The sequence below is a fragment of the Lygodium microphyllum genome, chromosome 14, assembly GCF_053477565.2.
Source record: "Lygodium microphyllum isolate KBCC chromosome 14, Lygodium_microphyllum_v1.1.10, whole genome shotgun sequence".
Classification (NCBI taxonomy): Eukaryota; Viridiplantae; Streptophyta; class Polypodiopsida; order Schizaeales; family Lygodiaceae; genus Lygodium; species Lygodium microphyllum.
In genome coordinates, this window is record NC_141148.1 from 46,347,695 (window position 1) to 46,368,341 (window position 20,647).

Genomic DNA, 20,647 nt, shown 5'->3' on the forward strand with positions numbered 1-20,647 from the left:
ACGCTCTCTAAACCTACCACCAAATGCACAATCTTAAACGATAGGGAGAAGAGGGGGTAATAAGTGCGTATTAAATGCTGAATCTGATTTTTTCTGATGCACTTTGTATATAGGATACATGTGGTTTGAGCATTAAAGGGTTCAATAGCACGAGCATGCTCAATGTTGACCCTATGCAATGGAGCAATTACGTTTAGAATGAAAGCATGAAAAGAGATAGTTTTGCACGGTCACAATGCTGTTTTAAATTAATAAAAATAGTTGTATCAGTTTTTCTTGAGCCAGGACTCTAGAGAGGCTTGGAGGCTTTTCGGAGAGCATTGCCCGACCACACCTATTACGTCCACCTCTGTATAGGAGTATGCAGCTAGTCTTTATACTCTGGAGGGTCAGCCACCTCTTCCTGACCCACTTGAGCCTTGTCCAGAGACCACCACTTTCTTTACAGAAAGTAAGGTCTGAGAGGCCATTGACAGACTTAGCAGAGGAAAAGCACAAGATCATGATGGATTAGTAGCTGAGCACTTGATCCATGTTAGAGATTTGGTGGTAGGATTCCTAGCTTACATGTTTAACAAAGCCATGTGTGAAGGCCTACCAGAAAGCTGGAGCACGAACACTATTGTGCCTACCCTCAAGTCAGGGGACCCTACTCTACCCAGTAACTATCGGACTATCATGGTTGGGCATACATTGGCTAAGTTATATGCTTCCATCCTTGAGCATGAGTTAAGCAGGTGGGCAGAGATGTGGGGTCTTAGAGCACAGGGACAGGCTGGCTTTAGGAGAGGCTTCTCCACATTGGAGCACATCCTCACACTCAGAGCAATCATTGAGGAGGAAAGGGCCCATGGCCAACAGACCTACTATTGCTTTGTGGACTTCTGCAAAGCCTTTGACACAGTACCAAGAGACAAGCTGATAAATAGATTGCATGCCATGGGAGTACCGAAAGAGCTCAATTGGGGTATTTTGGCACTACATGAGAGAGTTGTGGGCAGAGTCCAAAACACCTGAGGGCCTTTCGACACCTATTTACTCCACCATTGGGGTGAAGTAGGGATGCCTCTCTCTCCGACATTATTTGGCTAGTACATCAATGGGATTGCTGATTACATTTCACAAGAAGGAGATAGAGGAGCTCCACTAGCTAGCACTTGGATACCTCACCTATTGTATGCAGATGACATTGTATTGATAGCAAACTCTCCAGAGGGTCTACAGAGACACTTGGATGCACTACACTCTACTTTGGACAATGGGCTTTCAGTGAACCTTGGTAAAACCAAGGTGATGGTATTTAATACTACACCACAGTGGGTTAGGAGATCAGCACCTAAACTCACATATGGATCAGAGGAGCTCGAGTATGTGGATTCTTATACATTCACAAGGCCCACCTTTTCTATGTGAGAGGCAGCAGACACTAGACCGACTCGCGGATACACAGCACTAGGTGGTTTGGAGAGGATGTGCTCACAGGTGCAATTCCAAGAACCCCGCACCAAGTTATGGCTCTTCGATACACTAGTCACATCCACACTACTTAATGGAGTACAAATATGGGGGCCTAGTCTTGACCACCATAGCAGATCAGGGCACACTTATGACAGATGGAGGTCCATGGAGAAACCCCTAGTGTCCATGATATCCAAGATGATCAAATGTAAGGCCTCAGTGCCACATGAGATTATCAGAGCCGAGCTAGCAGCTACACCGATTGTGGTAGAGACCCCCACACGATCGGTCACATACATACATAGCCTATAGGAATTACCCAAACATGTATGCACGGTTGGCCCTTGAGTCCTCCAAGCAGCTTGCCAGAGAGGGTGATACTTCATGTTGGTATACACAGATGCGGCCTGGTTTGAGTTGCATGGCTTTAGCATGGACAAGTTACCCCCCTTCCAGTACTGCCTTGATGCACCATCTCTTGATCTAAGCAGGTTAGAGATCCGCAAGATCATCAGGATGGATCTTACCCAATTGGATATCAGGCGGACATGGTTGATGCCAGGGCAGGAGCTAGGAACAAAGATGGCTTTCTACCGTGAGCATTTCCTTCATACTACAAATGAGGGATTTATTGTTCGCCCGAGATACATGGACACCCACCTTTCCCATGGGATCAGACGTACTATTGGACAGTTGCGCACCTCCTCACATCAGCTAGAGATTGAGACTGGCAAATATAGATCCATCCCACCAAAGGAGCGCATATGCTAGATATGCCAATTGGAGCCAAAGACAAAGGAGTATTATATCTGCCGCTGCCCACCATATTATGAGGTCTGTGGTCGTTTCCACTGTCTCTTTAGAGACGGATTTGGACCACTATCCAGAGTCATGAATTTTACCGATCAGCGATGCCTTGGCCTCTTTCTTCTTGAGATACGACAACTTCGTGACATGCGTCTCACGAGTACAACTGCTCCAGGACATCGAGGCCCTTCACAAAGGCAGCTCACATACTTCTTTGCAAAGGAGACTCAGAAGACTTCAATACAGTTACAACCACAGTGTCCACACAGGAGCCTCTCTCATTGCCAGTCCACACATAGACAAGGAAAACTGATTGGTCGAGCCGTTCAGCTTAGCCGATCCAGACGTCCTAGGCCTCGACACAGACACCGACGACACCTTCATAGGCGGATACAGGGGATTATTGCTCGGGTTAGAGCTAGGTCCTCCATACCCACATGAGATTGTACCATTTGGAGCTCATTCTTACTAGATAGAGCTCTATGTTTTACACATAGCCATAATTAGTTTCCTTTCTTATTTTGCTTTGTTCTACATACATATTTTGCCCAAACAATTGTACCATCACACACATGACTGTAACTCATGGTCTCATAGGCCATTTTGGCCTTTTGTAGACGTTAATATATCATTCTCTCTCTCTCTCTCTCTCTCTCTCTCTCTCTCTCTCTCTCTCTCTCTCTCTCTCTCTCTCTCTTTTCGTAAAAGGTAATTGTATTAATTACGAAAAAAAGGTACAAGATTACATGATTACATGATTACAAAAGACACGAGGGCCCTAGACCAACGTGTGGAAAATCCCAGTACTAATCCACGAAAAAGGTTACACCAATCATGGCAACGACCCAGAGGCAATTGCCATATGCCAGGGAAGTAAATCCTCCCGAGGGAGCAAGTCCAAGTGCCGGATGAGATCTATCTGCCAATGCAAGAGGCCTTTAAGCCTGGCAATGTGTCTCGGTACATTAGAGGCCGAATCAAAGAGAAAAGCATTGCGCGTGGTCCAAATGTGCTAGCATCCCCAGTATCTAAAAAAGTGAAATAAGATCTTCATATGTAACTGTGGCGGTGTGGGGTACTTTGGGCACACAAAAACCCAATCAAAAGGAGTTAGTGAGGACCCCACCACTGCGCGCCAGACTTGCGACAAGAGTGACCAGATATTCTTGGCGAGCGGGCAAGAAAGAAATCGATGTTGGGCCGATTCCGCAGTAGTGGTACAGAAGAAACAATTGACATTCAAGATTCTACGCTTGGAAAGGGCCGAGGCAAGAGAAAGACCACCAATCATTACCCGCCAAAGAAAGACCTTGCATTTGAAAGGTGTCTTATTCAGCCAGCCCTCCATCACAGTTGCCTTCCACCATGACTGCGATTTCCGCAGTCCCCAAACAGTATTAGCTTTCACACCCAGCCATTGATGATCTTGAATGAGAAGATGATACACCTGATTAGTAGAGGCCTTTTCCAGACTCAACCGGCCTGCAAGGTCCCAGTCCTGCCAAGGACGATCCACAGCCAGGGCAGGAAAGGGTTGCCTACCCTGAAGCTCCGACAAAAGCTGTTCCCATAAACCACGGTATCCGCGCGGGATCCTGAAAAGTCTCCTAGCAGTCCGAAACGATGCGAGGACATTGCGAGTGGCAAGGGTAGCATCCGCAATCGAAGTCACACCTAAACGGGCCATGCGGTTAAATCTCGGTCTGAGCTGATGTTTGTCTTCCCATGAAAGTAATCTCGATACTGCCAACAATTCCAGCTGAAAGGAGTTAGTACGCAAGCGGTCCCCCACTGGATGCCAACGGGCCTGTTGGAGCACCACTTTCCAAGAGCCCACCAAGTGCAGTAACAGAGAGGAAGAGGGACTGGAAAATCGAGAGTCAGCATAAAGGACATGCCACCAGGAGGCCCGAAGTCGTGTATTACCATGGCGTAGCCCGCTGTCCTCAAGAAAATAACGGGCTATAATGGTCCACGGGTGATGATCCACACACATGGCGCGAAAAAGAGACCAACGAAGAGCCAGCATATGAGTTTTAGCATCCAAAATAGCTCCACCACCCATGCATTTAGGGGTACATGTATGTGACCATGAAATCCACGAAATACCTGCCTGCAGTGAATCCTTCTTCCATAACATGAAACGAATGGGATGAGTGAGAGCCTTCAAAGTAGTAGGCGTCCACGGCAACAATGGCAAGAAATACGTTAGCATTGGCAGCATAATTGTCTGAGCCACTTTGAGGCGGACATGAAATGGCCACGCTTGCGACTTCCAATACATAAACTTCGCCGCCAGTTTTTGTGAAATCCACTCCAGTAGTTCCTTTGGCCGTACATCCACCCCCAATGGGTATCCAAGATGCCTTACAATGGAGCCACGGGAAACAACCTGGCCCTGCCAGCCTAATGACTGTAAATCAAGCTCCGTGCAACTGAGTATGGCTGATTTAAAGGCATTGATGCGAAGACCAGAAGCCTGACCAAAGAGCGTCCAAACATCTAATGCCTTTCGAATGTTGTCCCTGTCCGCCCGCAAAAATCATAAAGGTGTCATCAGCCAAAGATTGGCTAATGAAGTGCTGCCCCAAAGGAAGAGACAATCCTGCCAGCTGAGCAGAAGCCGCCATCGAGGATAACATTGAAAGGACCGGGTGAGTCGCCAGAGCAAAGAAGAGAGGACTCAAAGGGCAACCCTGTCTGACCGAGCGTGCAAGGACAAATAGCTCTGTAACCCCACCATTGAGCATAGCTCTTGAAGAAGCCGCAGCACTAATGGTGTAGATCAATCGGGACATCCAAGTACCAAAACCCATAGCAGACATGAGATCTGCAATGAAAGACCAGTCTACATAGTCAAAAGCCTTTTCCAAATCCAATTGAATCAATACCACTTCCTAATTGGAGTGCCTCGCATAGTCAATAGCCATTTGCACATTTAAGATATTATGCAGAATGTTGCGGCCCTTAATGAAACCATATTGGAGAGGATGCACAATAGCTGGAAGGTGCTTGTGAAGCCGATTCGCCAGCACTTTGGAGAAGATTTTATACATCGAGCCCATCAAAGAAATTGGTCTCCAGTGTTGCAGCATTGACGGCGAAGGGACCTTTGGAATCAGTTTGATAAGGCCTTCTTTCCATGAGGAAGGCATGACCCCTGTTTCCCAAACCTGCTGAAACATAACCGCCAATGGCTTCACCAGCTGCGTGGCCGAGTTCTCAAAGAATTCATTAGTGAGACCATGCCAACCAGGACTTTTATCCTTAGGCAGGTGTAACAAAACATCCATAACCTCCTCCTCGCAAATATCCGCCTCCAAAGTAGCTTGCATATCAAGTGGAACCTGTTGGCGGACCAGATGATAGAAGACCGAGCGTGCATGCGTAACCTGGCTAGAAGGTGACGGAGAAAAACCAAGAAGTTCCATAAAATAATTTCTGCACATATTGACAATGGTCTGCAGATCAGTGACCATGCGACCTTCCGAATCCTGGAGTCTAGTCATATTTTCACGAGCAGGAGAAGCATGCAAGGTGCGAAAGAACTTATGAGACTGACAAGCACTATCTTGCAATGTGTCAGTCAAGTTATGCAGCTTGGCCTGCTGATAAGATTTCAACCGAAACACTTGAATAAGATGGGTCAACCGCATCTCCAGTGACAGCAGAAAATCATCATCTGGGGTGTCCACGAGCAACGAACGGACCAAAGCCAGTAAGTCCTCTGCTGCATGTCGACGTCGCCGACAAAGAGAGGCATGATGGATCCCATACTGCCGAGCAACCCACTGCACATTAGAGAGCAGCCGTGCAAAGGAAGCCAAGCCCTCAGAGGCGAAGTCCAATAAGAACCTCTCAATCAATTGCTGCATATAGCCCTGAAAGATTGGATGCTTCAAATAAGAGGAGTTGAAACGTAAAGGGAGTCTATCCAGCAACTGCATAAAAGGTGCAATAGGTTGTGCAAGCATCTCAAGCTGGAGGGGGAAATGGTCCGACAATGCATATTGCTGTAAGACCTTCATTTCCAACATCTCGGGAAGAAAATCATCCCCCTGCATGATATACATTCGGTCCAACCGCGACCAAGTAGTTGCATATTGTGCGGAATGAAAAGTAAACCTGAAAAAGAAGGGTGAAGCCAAGACCAAAGATCTTGCTTAAGTACGTGCAAAGCAAAGGTATTCCACACCCGGCTTTCCGGCGCATCCATTACTGAATGCCCTAAAGTGGACTGAGAAGAGTCAACACACATATTGAAATCTCCCATCAAAAAACCCCTTCGGCCAAGTGACATCGAGCTCTACAAAGTCGACCAAAGATCCCGTCGAGATGCGGGATCATTCGGAGCATAGAGGCCCAGCAACCATAAAATCTCTCCTTCAAATAAGACTTCGATTACCAAAAAGCGGCCCTGTACATCATTTTTAACAAGAACAGGCTGGTATTTCTCATGGACAATCATCAGCACGCCCGAATAGTGCGTAGCATGTGTCCCTGCATAAAACAAACGGAATCCATGACAATCCACAACTTTTCCTGCTTCACCGTGACTTTTGTGCTCAATTGCACACAATACATCCCACTGGTTCTCATGCAAGTCAATCCGCATGGCATGTTGCTTATGACGAGAGCAAATCCCTCGCACATTCCACGTGGCTATCTTCACATATCTTCAAAAAAAGGAAATCAGGAACGAGGCGCCTGTTGCCTCGATTTCACCTTTTCCGCGAGAGCATCCAGGACACCCTCATCCAGAAAATCAGCCAATACTGCAAACGAATTCTGGCGGCCTGCTTTAGAGGTAGATGGAAAATCCACTGCCTTGGGAGTGGGGCGGGGATAACGCCGATCCCAGGGTGTAATCACATTACCTTTAGTATCAAACGCCAGCTTAGCAGGTGGGCCCTTGGGACCGTCTGTATAGACTTTCCTTGTAGACTGATTACGGGGGGTAGACGGGGCCATAGTACGCGCAGCATGCTGTGAAGTGAACATTTCTTTCCTGCACATATACGTGCGCACGAAATCCTGTGAAGCATTAGGCCCAGAATCTGCCAGGCCTGCATCCAACTTTTTACCTTTTTTTTAACGTGCCTCAATCCAATCAGTGCTACGGGAATCCAAACCCAGGACCTGTTGTTTGCCTTTATCCACAACATTAGATGGCTGAAGGGCCTCCTGTGCCGGGGCATCAAGCACCATGTCATCCTTAGCCAGCACAACATGCGCATCCTCGGAAGACGGTTGTCTTTCTGGGCATTCGGCCATAAAATGCCCCAATTTACCACATGAAAAGCAGTGTCCTGCAAAGTTGCCCCATTTCAAGCGAAAATGCAAAGGATGCATACCAGAGCAATTGAGGCGAAGCCACGCAGGCCTTTTCCTGGCCGTGTCCCATAACATGCATAAACGGTTTCGATTCATAGCCCTTAGGCTTGGGGAAACCAACACTGTTCCCACAACTGCCATCGCATCCTTCAACAATGGCCAATAGACCGCCGGACAATTTTCCACTTCCACCCACACCGAGCATTCTCATTGAAGCAGACGCTGGAAGTCTCCCACAGGGCGCCATGGTACAGCATGGACCAAGCGGCGATCAAAGAATAATGGCAACTTGGACAAGAGCTCAACCCGATGTGTTTCTGATTTCAACAGTACCTCATAAAAGCCGTGGGGTCCAAGGAAGATCTCCTCAACACACTCCCCTTGCAATAAATGGTGCATCCACTGGCGAATATGTGAAAGCACTAGGATCCTGCCAGTGAAGAAAAGTATAACGGCACGGTCATAAAACACCAAAAAAGACCGCAAGACTGATTTCGGGTCCACCGTGGCTTCTAGCACGTTATCAATTCCCGAGTCGGAAAAGGTTTCGTTATTGTGTTGGACATAATCGCCAAGCAGAGTATTAGCAAAGTCCAACAAATGCTCCCAGTCAATCTCCTACGAATCCACAGGATCAGAGGCAACCTGTGCATAGGAACGTTCCTGAGGACCCATTGGCTCGTCAAAAGTATGCTTGGAGCGTTTGCCCGCAGGCGGCAGTTCAGAACCCGAAGGCATCTCCTCTGTGCATGGCGCCATACCCTCCGGCTCCTCTGTATCAGAATCAGGGCCAAGGGCTGCCACCGTCCAGTCTAGAAAATCCATATCCAGGCCAGCCATTCTGCTATCTTCTCTCTCTGTTAGGGCGCACAGCCAAGAGCAACTCTCTCTCTCTCTCTCTCTCTCTCTCTCTCTCTCTCTCTCTCTCTCTCTCTCTCTCTCTCTCTCTCTCTCTCTCTCTCTCTCTGTGTACAGGAGCAGATCCGCTCACTGATCTGCGCAACGTTGCAGACACATACTGCCAGGTAAGGGCTCCCTGTCTCTGTCACGGCCCAGCAAGATGCACAGGGCAGCCACCCGCGGGAAGACGGCGTGCAGATGACTAACAGGGCGGCAAACGAGATGTACCTGATTCTGCAAATGCCGTGGCCTGTCAGACTGTCCTATGAACCCCGTCCGCTCTGTGGACGCCCGGCACTCCTTGCACTGCACCCCCGTGGTCACGAAAGATAGGCGAAAGTGAAGCAGACTGCAGGCGGCGCCTGCAGACAGGGCAGCAGGTCGAGGTACAAGCGAACGTGAGGCAGGCTGCAGGCGAGAGGGACGCAGACTGCAGGCGGCGCCTGTGCAGACAGGGCGGCAGGTCGAGATACAAGCGCAATAGAGGCACACTGCAGGCTGCGCCGGCAGACAGGGCAGCACGTCGAAAGAAAAACGGGCACAAGAAGAAGGTTGAAGCAGACGGAAGCGCGCCCAGGATAGAACTCCCGCCCACCAAACTGGAATCGCGTCGCAGTCAGGGGCACCAGATCCGCCATCGCCCACGCTCTCGCCCATCACCGCCATCCTCTCTCTCTCTCTCTCTCTCTCTCTCTCCAAAGCTCTCTCTCTCTCTCTCTCTCTCTCTCTCTTTCGTAAAAGGTAATTGTATTAATTACGAAAAAAAGTACAAGTTTACTTGATTACAAGATACATAATGACACTAAGCCATCATGTGAAAAGCTTCCAGTACTAAGAGTTACAAAGTCATGGCAAAGACGCAGAGGAAATTGCCATATGCCAGGGACGTAAGTCCTCCCTAGAGAGCATGTCAGAATGCTGGAGAAGATCTAGTTGCCAATACAAGAGACCCTTAAGCCTAGCAATATGCCACTGAACATTATAGGCGGAATCAAAAAGAAAAGCATTCCGAATGGTCGAGTTATGCCAACAGCCCCAATATCGAAAAAAGTGAAACAGGAGCTTCATATGTGGTTGTGCCGGAGTGGGGTATTTGGGCTGCACAAAAACCCAATCAAAGGGGCGTAGCGAGAAACCAACCACCGCTCGCCAAACGGCTGACAAGAATGACCAGATTTTCTTAGCGATGGGGCAAGAAACAAATCGGTGACGGGCGGATTCCACACTAGTGGTGCAAAAGAAACAGTTGCTGTTGGAGATTCGTCGCTTGGAAAGAGCTGAAGCAAGTGGAAGACCATCAATCATCACCCTCCAAAGAAAGACCTTATATTTGAAGGGTGTCTTGTTCAACCAGCCCTCCATCACAGTTGCCCTCCACCATGACCGGGATTTACGCAATCCCCATAGAGTATTCGCTTTTGTAACCAGCCATTGATGATCTTTAATCAGAAGATGATAGACCTGGTTAGCGGAAGCTTTGCCTAAATTCAGCCGGCCTTCAAAGTCCCAATCCTGCCAGGGATGATCCAAAGCAAGGGCAGGAAAGGGTTGTCTGCTCTGAAGCACCATCAAAAGCTGTTCCCATAAATGCCTATATCCACGAGGGATCCTGAAAAGCCTCCTAGCTGTACGAAACGATATTAGCACATTGCAACTAGCAAGGGTGGCATCCGCGACTGAAGTTAAGCCCAAACGTGCCATCCGGTTGAATTGTGGTCGAAGCTAGTGTTTACCTTCCCATGAAAGTAACCGCGAGACTGCCAGCAATTCCAATTGAAAAGAATTAGTAGCTAAGCGATCCTCCGCTGGATGCCACTGAGCCTTTTGGAGGACCAGTTTCCAGGAACATACCAAATGGGTAAGCAGCGATGAAGAAGAATTGGAGAACCGCGAGTCAGCATTAAGAACATGCCACCAAGAACTCCGGATTTGGGTATTGCCATGCAAAAGCCCATGATCCTCAAGGAAATAACGGGCTATAACGACCCACCGATGATGATCCAAGCACATGGCGCGGAAAAGAGACCAACGGAGTGCCAGCATGTGAGTTTGGGCATCTAAAATAGCCCCTCCACCCATGCGTTTGGAGGTACAGGCATGCGACCAAGAAATCCAGGAAATACCTGCATGCAAGGAATCCTTTTCCATAGCATGAAACGAATAGACTGAGTAAGAGCATTCGGAGTCGTAGTAGTCCAAGGCAGCAATGGCAAGAAATATGTGAGCATTGGCAACATAATTGTCTGGGCCACTTTGAGGCGAACATGGAAGGGCCAGGCCTGAGACTTCCAATACAGAAACTTAGCCGCCAGTTTCTGAGAAATCCACTGCAAAAGCTGCTTTGGGGGAACATCAACACCCAAAAGGTACCCAAGATGCCTAACAATGGAGCCACGAGGAACAACCATACCCTGCCAGTCCAATGACTGCAAATCCGACTCCGTGCAGCTGAGAATTGCTGATTTCAACGCATTGATGCGAAGGCCAGACGCCTGACCAAAGAGAGCCCAAACATCCAATGCTTTGCGAAGGTTATCCTTGTCCGCACGCAAAATCATAAAGCTGTCATCAGCCAAGGATTGACTAATGAAGTGCTGTCCAGAAGGAAGCGACAATCCAGCCAACTGAGTAGAAGCTGCCATATGAGATAACATCGAAAGAACTGGATGAGTCGCAAGGGCAAAGAAGAGAGGGCTCAAAGGGCACCCCTGTCTGATAGAGCGGGCAAGGACAAATGGCTCGGTAACGCCTCCATTCAGCATGACTCGCGAAGACGCCGCAGCACTGATGGTGTAGATCAAACGAGACATCCGAGCGCCAAAGCCCATAGCAGACATAAGTTCAGCAAACGAAAGACCAGTCCAGATAGTCAAAAGCCTTTTCCAGGTCCAATTGAATTAGTACCACCTCCTGATTAGAATGCCTTGCATAATCAATCGCCAATTGCGCATTTAATACATTGTGCAGAATGTTTCGGCCCTTAATGAAACCATATTGGAGAGGGTGCACAATGGCAGGGAGATGCTTATGGAGTCGATTCGCCATTACTTTGGAAAAGATTTAATACATAGAACCCATCAAAGAAATTGGGCGCCAATGTTTCAACATAGATGGCGAAGGAACCTTTGAAAGCAGTTTGATAAGTCCTTCTTTCCATGAGGAAGGCATGATCCCCGTTTCCCACACCTGCTGAAACAAAGCCTTCAATGGTTTCGCCAGTTGGGTAGCAAAAGCCTCAAAGAACTCATTGGTGAGACCATCCCAGCCAAGGCTTTTATCCTTGGGCAAGTGTAACAAAACGTCCATAACCTCCGCCTCACAAATATCTGACTCCATAGTAGCTTGCATATCCTGCGGAACCTGATTGCGGACCAGGTCATAAAAAACCGAACGGGCCTGAGTAGTTTGGGCTGAAGGTGGAGAAATGGAACCAAGAAGGTCGAGGAAATAATTCCTACACATATGCACAATAGTCTACGGATGAAGGACCAGGTGGCCTTCTGCATCCTGGAGTCTAGTCATATTCTCTCGAGCAGGAGAGGCATGGAGAGCTCGAAAGAACTTATGAGTTTGACACGCACTATCTTGCAAAGTCTCTGTCAGATGTTGCAATTTGGCTTGCTGATACGATTTCAACTCAAACTCTTTAATAAGATCAGTCACCCGCATTGCCAGTGCTAGCAGAAATGCATCATCTGGAGTGTCCACCAGCAGAGAACGAACCAAAGCCAGCAGGTCCTCCGCTCCTTGTCGACGCCGCCGACAAAGAGAGGCATGATGGATCCCATACTGCCGAGCAACCCGCTGCACATTAGAGAGCAATCGTTCAAACGAAGCAGTGCCCTGAGAGGACAAGTCCAATAAGAATCTATCAATCAATTGCTGCATATAGCCCTGAAAGATTGCATGCTTCAAATAAGACGAGTTGAAACGCAACGGGAGTCTCTCCAGAAATTACTTAAAAGGTGCAATGGGTTGTGCAAGCAGCTCAAGCTGCAGAGAGAAATGGTCCGACAAGGCGTATTGCTGCAACACTTTCATTTCGAGCATCTCAATAAGGAAATCATCATTCTGCATGATATATATGCGGTCCAACCACGACCATGTTGTTGCATATTGGACAGAATGGAAAGTAAACCCTGTAGAAGACGGGTGTAGCCAGGACCAGAGATCTTGCTTAAGAACAGCAAGAGCCAACTCATGCCACATACGACTTTCCAGCGCGTCCATTACCGAATGCTCCGATGTGGACTGGGAAGGATTAACACACATATTGAAATCCCCCATCAAGAAGCCCCGTCTGCCAAGTAACAAGGAAGTCTACAAAGTATGCCAAAGCTCCCGGCGAGATAAAGGATCATTCGGAGCATAGAGGCCAAGTAACCATAAGATTTCCCCTTCGAATAAAATTTCAATCACCAAAAAGCGGCCATGTACATCATTTTTAATAAGAACAGGCTAATATTTTTCATGTACAATCATGAGCACACCCGAATAATGCATGGCCTGTGTCCCTGCATAGAACAAACGAAAGCCATGGCAATCCACAACTTTTCCGACTTCTCCGTGACTCTTGTGCTCAACAGCACACAAGACATCCCACTGATTCTCATGCAATACAGTCCACATGGCATGTTGCTTGTGGCGAGAACAAATTCATCGCACATTCCACGTGGCTATTTTCATGTGTATTCAAAACAAAATCAGGTAGGAGGCATAGCTTGCCTCGATTTGACTTTTTTTGCGAGAATGTCCAGGACTCCCTCATCCAAGAAATCCACCAACACGGCAAAAGAGTTTTGAGGACCAGATTTGGAGGTAGATGGCATATCTGCTGGCTTGGGGATGGAACGGGGATAACGACGATCCCACGGAGTAATGACGTTGCCTCTGGTATCAAAAGCCAGCTTAGCAGGTGGACCCTTTGGACGATCTGAATACACTCTCCTAGTGGGCTGAGGACGAGGGGCTGAGGAAACCATAGCAGGAGCAGAGTGCTCTGAAGACAACATTTCTTTCCTGCGCATATAGGTACGCATGGAATCTTGTGAGGCAGTAGGCACAGTATTCTCCATGCCAGCAATAACCCTGTTGCCTTTTTTTGCGCGTACTTCAACCTAGTCAGTGCCACAAGAATCCAAACCCGAAACCTGTTGTTTACCTTTATCCAAAACTTTAGGTGGATGGATACCATCCTGCGACGGAGCATCACACACCATATCTTCCATGGGCGGCGCAACATACCCAGCATCTGAAGTGTATTGCTGCTCTGGGCATTCGGCTATAAAATGCCCCAATTGTCCACAGGAGAAGCAATGTCCTGCAAAATTACCCCATTTCAAACGAAAGTGTAAAGGATACATGCCAGAGCAATTGAGATGTAACCAAGCAGGCCTTTTCCTTGCAGTGTCCCATAACATATACAACCGGTTGCGATTCACGGCCCTTAGACTTGGAGGGACCAGAACAGTGCCCACAGCGGCCATAGCGTCCTTCAACAGTGGCCAATAGACAGCTGGACAATTTTCCACTTCAACCGACACAGGGCATTCACGTTGTAGCAAACGTTGAAAATCTGCCATTGGGCGCCATGGTACAACATGGACCAAACGGCGATCAAAAAACAAAGGCAGTTTAGACAGGAGAGCAGCACGGTGTGTCTCAGATTTCAATAGCACCTCAAAAAAACCTCGAGGCCCAACAAAAATCTCTTCAACACATTCCCCTTGTAGCCACTAGCGAATACAGGAAAGCAGTGGGATTCTACCAGTGAAGAAGAGTATCACAGCACGATCATAAAACACTGAAAAGGAGCGCAAGACAGTTTTCGGGTCCACAGTGACTTCCAGAACATCTTCAGGTGCAGAGTCAGAAAAGACTTCCTGATTATGTTAAACATAATTGCCAAGCAAAGTGTTGGCAAATTCCAGCAAATGCTCCCAGTCCACTTCCTGAGAGTCCACAGAATCCGAAGCAACCTGAGCATAGGAATGATCCTGATGATCCATTGTCTCTTCCGAAGTATGCTTGGTGCGTTTGCCTGCAGGCTGGAGGTCAGGAGCAGGGGGCATCTCTTCAGTGCACGGAACCATATCCTCGAGTTCCTTGGTATCAGAATCCGGACCAAGCGCTGCCACCATTTGGTCTATAAAATCCAGATTGTATCACTGTGTATACCGGACAGAGGCCGAGTGAAGATCTCACGGGAGGCAGAAACGCGCAGGCCGCTCTCTCTCTTTCTCACTCTCGCTCACTCTCTCTCTTGCTCGCTATACCGGGACAGGTCAGTTCTATACTCTGTGTCGAGACTCCGTCGCGTGCTCCCTGATTATGTCTCTCTCTCCTGCACGCGTCACCACAAGATGGTCTTTACAAGCTCCCACCAGCAACAGACCGAGAACGGAGGGCAGACGTGACAGCAGCGAGAGCGTACCGTGTTTCAGGATAGGTGGCGCCGCCTAACGAATCGACCTGTTGTGCAGCAGGCGAGCAGAGGCGACGGGACTGCCTGACGGGCTCAGTCGTGGCCAGAGCCAGGCGCCAACAACGCGCAGCAGACGAATGAGGAAGCGGGGTGCAGGTCGCGACGGCGCAGGTCCAGACGACCTGGCGTGCAACAGACGACGGCGGCGCAGTACCAGGGGTCAGGGGAGAAAGAGGCGCAGGCCAGGAGGCAACGAGGCAATGGTTCGCGAGCAGACGACGGCAGGAGTCAACGAGCGTGGTCAACGGCAGGGTTCAGCGCAGGCCCGATTAGGTCACGGGGACGCCAGGGTCCGACATCGCGACCTTCTCTCTCTCTCTCTCTCACTCTCTCTCTCTCTCTCTCTCTCTCTCTCTCTCTCTCTCTCTCTCTCTGTGCACTGTGGCGTGACGAGACTAGCATGACGTTGGCGTGATGGAGGCTGGCGTGACAGAGGCTAACAAGACTGGCGTGACGCTGGCATGACGGGCATGACGGGATGAATGCTGACGCGATGGGCGTGACGGGACGGATGCAGATGGGACAGGTGTGACACCGGCATTCATGTCTGACGTGTTTGGTGTGTCAGGGACGTATCTGGCGTGTCGGGGACACTTGTACTAACTATTGACAGACGTCACATGAGAACCTGACGTGACATTCCTGGCGTGACGTCAGACCTCTTTGGCATGAGGCAAACTTGTCGTGAGAAGGAATGTACTTGGCGTGAGGCAGACCTATCGTTAGCAGTATAGTGTTGCAGAGATGTACCGAATGCATCAACGCAGGCGTACTGTATGCAGTAATGTACTGACAGCAAGGTACTGACACAGACCCAGATGCCAATGCACTGAGGTTGCAGATGTAATTAGATTAATATGACACGAATGTACTCAGAATGACATGAATACAGACCTGGGTGAATGTACTAATACACTGGCTTGTGGACCAGGCCATGATGCATTGACTTTGATTTTGATCATGTCCTGGAGTATGCAGTAATGCACTGACTAGGGCTACAATCTGTATTTCTGCAGTGACTGTAAACAATGTGAAGGCATTTGGGCTCGTAAAAGATTACTCGGCTTTCAAAATTTAGTGAAGGGTTAGGGAAACCCTGGAAATTTGCAAGAATCACAGAAATTGCTCTGATTTGACAGTACAAAGTACAAGTTGAGTGGCTTTACACACAGAGTGTGAGAGATGGATAATGTAGACAAATACAAGCATCAAACCATGGAAAATGAGTATCTGGGAGACGAATCTGATCAAGAACTAACACAACCGTCCATGGAAGCAATGTTCAACACCCCTTCTAAGAACACACGGTACAAGACGTATGGCCGTAGGGTCCGCCGCGATTGGACCATCTCCTCAGCATCTAACAGGCATGGAAAGACCTTACGCACTATGAATGAAAAGAAATACAAAGAAATTCATCTCATGATTCGCTCTGAGCTACGAATTATGAGACAAGAATTGGAGAAAGAAATACGAGAGCAGATCAAAGCCGAACTGATGGTAAATCAGAGGGCAGAAATGCAAGACATGCACATAAAGATTAAGAATGACTTGTAGGCACAATTGCTGTCTGAAATGCACACGCTGAAAACTGAAATGTTGAATGTTGTAGATGCCTACAAATCTGAAATCTTAGAACTGAGGGAAGAATTGAATATGTTTAAGAAAAAAGAAATGAACGTGCAAGAAAAATTACAAAAAGAGAAAGAGGCTTTGAAGGCATGTGAAAGGGAGGTTCACTCATGGGCAGAAGTGGTAAAGACAACACAGAAGCAGATAGAAGAAGCCAGTCCATGGATTGAGGTAGTAAAAAAGAATAAGGGAACATCCGTGAACAAAACTGAAGTAATGAAGGCTACCTTGGAAGAAGAGGCTAGGAGACGGGCTAGGGTTTTACATATACGGGTGGTAGGCTGGGAGGAGAAGAGCAGCCCACAGGAAGATGCTAAGACACTTGCTGACAAAATTGGGGCTTCTGACGTACCTATCGTCAATGCTTGGAGAGTGGGAAAAAAGGACTCTAAGTCCAAGGCTCTAATCCTTCGCTTTGGAGACAAAGAAAAAAAAGGCATTCCTCTCCAAGAGGAGAACCCTGCTATTTCTTTCTTTCTTGCTCTTTCTTGAAGTACCGGCAATCAGGCTTTTTATGCCCTTTACGCCCACACTGATAGCATGTGACATCCTGCTGTTTGCTCTTGCTTTTGCTTCTGCTTTTCCCTTTATTGGGGGCTGCATTACCCCTCTTTTCAGACCTGCCTCTTACATGGTAAGCTGAGCCACTCCTTTCACCACTAGACTTTCTTCAGATTTCTTCATTGAGAATTGACCCTCTAACACCATCAAAAGTCAAAGCGGGGTTGTTGCTAAGTGACACAACCAAAGATTCCCAGCTGTCAGGCAAAGTCATCAATAAGAAAATAGCTTTCAATTTATCATCGAAAGCAGTCAAGATTTATTTGGATGAGGACCTTACCCCAACACAAATAGCGCATCGCAGAGAACACGTGTCCAAGGTATTGGAGGCTCGCAAAGAGGGAAAGTGGGCTGTTTATAGGGATGGACAAGTCATCATCACTGACGAAAGGACTTCATTACGGTAGGAGGACTATGGGACACTTCGAATGTCAATATGAAATTGTAATGGAGCCCTACGCTTGGATGCTTGTTACTTTGAAGATAGCTTCCGAAAGATAGATATAGCAATGTACACAAAAACACACCAATGTAAAGGTAGCCGACTACCAAACGTGCGGGGATACAGGTGGGAAAGTGCATTTCGTCCAACAGCTAGAAAACCAGGAAGCACTAGGGGTTCTGGATGTGCGGCCATACTATAACGGGAAGACCTCAAAGGGATAGTGAAAGTAATGAAAAGAGATGATGATGCACGATAATTTATGGATTAGGATACATGTAGGAAGACCACGGGATATATACATCGCAATATGCTACTTTCCTCCTGCAAATTCTACCTATGCCACACGAGATGGATCTCCCTTTGATATACTTTATGAGGATATCATGAGATATGCTAGCATTGGGAACATATTATTAGTAGGAGATTTCAATGCACGCACCGGAGATAGACAAAGTGACTTTTATATGCATGATAATGCCATGTTCCAAGAGATCGACATAGATGAAATAGGCCTACACAGGAGAGCCCAGGATAAAGAAGTGAGTACCTATGGAACACACCTATTGACTTTGGGAAGTGCACATAGACTAGCCATCTTTAATGGTCTGCCACAATGGCCAGGATCTAACAATTTGACATGTTGGAATCACAAAGGAGGGGCAAGTACTGTGGACTACTTGATAGGCTCACCAGCATTGATACCAAACATCCGAAACTTTAAGATATCTAAGAGACCAATTGGCATAGCAGCAGATCATGCTATTTTGACACTCATGCTCTCTTGTGTACATATGAAACATAAAACACCATGCCTTCCTAAACATCCCAAATACTACTTTACAGAAGACACCTCACACATCTACAGTGGTTCTCTGCAGACCAGTTTACATACATTGTGGACTTGAGTAGATCGTTGGAAGAATGTACAAGGGATTTAGCAGAGGCCATACATGGATCAGCCATGTATGCATTCCCACACACCTTGCCCCGATGTAGACCCACACGATCTACTGCTCCCCAAAATAGCTGGTATGATGATAAGTGTAGAGTCACACAAGCTCGCCTACAGAGGGAAGTCGAGCTAGGCACTCAGACACATCGCCAAGCAAAGGCGTTCTTCAAACGCCTTGTACGGAAGAAGAAACAAGACTACTTAGTGAAAGCAGAAGCAGAGATATATCAGCTATTTTTGGGGCGAGATAGCAAAAGCGCATGGAAGATGTTCCATGAAAGACAGCTCCCCATACAGATTACGTCACCAGATGCATAGCTTGACTATGGGAGACAGCTGTATAACCTGCCAGGACAGCCATCGATGCAGCCCCCACAAGCTTGTAGGCCAACACAGTGGTCATTCTTCACATGGAAAATGGTTAGGGATGCAATTTATAGATTACAAAATGGGAGGGCACAGGATGAAGATGGACTAGTAGCAAAACATTTCTCACATGCTTGTGACATATTAGCACCCATATTAGCACATATGTTCAATAGAGCAGTATGTGAACGTTTCCCTATGAGTTGGTCAGACAATACTATAATCCCGCTATTTAAAATTAGTGATCCCCTAATTCCTAGCAACTACAAGACTATCATGATCGGTCATACTTTGGCCAAGATATATGGATCTATATTGGAGCATGAACTCAGTGAGTAAGCTGAAATGCAAGGCAAGAGAGCACAAGGACAGACAGGTTTCAGACGAGGATATACCGCATTGGACCATATTCTCACACTAGAGCCATTATTGAGGAGGGTCGAACCCGAGACAAGAGGATTTATTGTTGCTTTGTAGACTTTCGCAAAGCTTTTGATACAATGCCTCGTACATGCATCATGCAGAGATTGCAGGACATTGGAGTACCAGAGGGTATACGATGGGGTGTCTATGCATTGTATGAGGTAGTGACAGGTCATGTACGAGCACCTGGGGAGCTATTAGAGAGGATTGACAATACCATAGGAGTGAAACAGGGATGTCCACTTTCACCCACATTGTTTGGTCTATACATAGATGAAGTGTCTGATTACACAGACCGAGGAGGAGGAGCTGGAGCCAGCCTGGCAGGGGTGCTGATACCGATATTACTTTATGGAGATGATATTGTTCTCATTTCAGATTCACCGGAGGGATTGCAGTGCCATCTAGATGCTTTGCACATCTTCTATAGAGATAAAGGCCTCATTGTGAACCTTGGGAAGACCAAAACCATGGTTTTCAATACTTCAGTAGCATGGGTGACTAGATCTATGTACCAGTTCACATTTGGGGGAGACATACTGGAGCATGTGAGGGAATATGTCTATTTGGGAGTCACCTTCTCTTGCCCACGTTTTTCGTTAAGAGGGGCATCAAAGGCATGTTTGGCACGTGGATATGCAGGACTAGGGACACTCGAGAGTCAATGTGCTCACATACAGTTCCAAGAGCCCCGCACTAAACTCTGGTTGTTTGACACCCTAGTCACACCTACATTACTATATGGAGCAGAGGTATGGGGTTGCAGCTTGTACCACAGGCATCTTAGCCCACTCACTTATCAAATTGAAATAGAGAGGGATTATTATGATGGTTGAGATAGCGTGGAAAGGCCATTGATCATGATGATAGCACGCATGATTAGGAGTAAGCCCTCCACCCCACATCCCATTGTCAGAGCAGAGCTAGGGGCAACACCTATAGTTACGGAGGCACTCTTCAAGGCAGTGACCTTTTGGCATAGACTATGGGAACTTCCACGCCATAGATACTCTAGATTGGCACTAACCTCATCTAAACAACTAGCAACTGGAGGCGAGAAGAACTGTTGGTTTTCATAGATGACTATTTGGATGAACCTACATGGTTTGGATATTGACTGTCTTCCACCTTTGGATTATAGCCTTGACTGCCCTACACTTTCTCTCAACCGGGTGATCAGAGCTGATATCTTGAGGATTGAGACAGCAAGGACATGGATCCATCCACCACTCCCTCTAGGATCGAGGATGGAGTTCTAGAAGAGTCATTTCTTGTGTCTCTCTGA

General features: G+C 47.5%; 1 protein-coding gene and 1 pseudogene across 2 annotated transcripts in view; one reads left to right on the forward strand and one right to left on the reverse strand.

Moving 5' to 3' along the window:
- The window catches only part of VPS41 (vacuolar protein sorting 41), a 114,412-nt gene that overhangs the window by 25,299 nt on the left and 68,466 nt on the right, over window positions 1-20,647 (reverse strand). The window lies entirely within an intron of this gene.
- On the forward strand, window positions 1,880-2,706 carry LOC148025568 (uncharacterized; annotated as a pseudogene).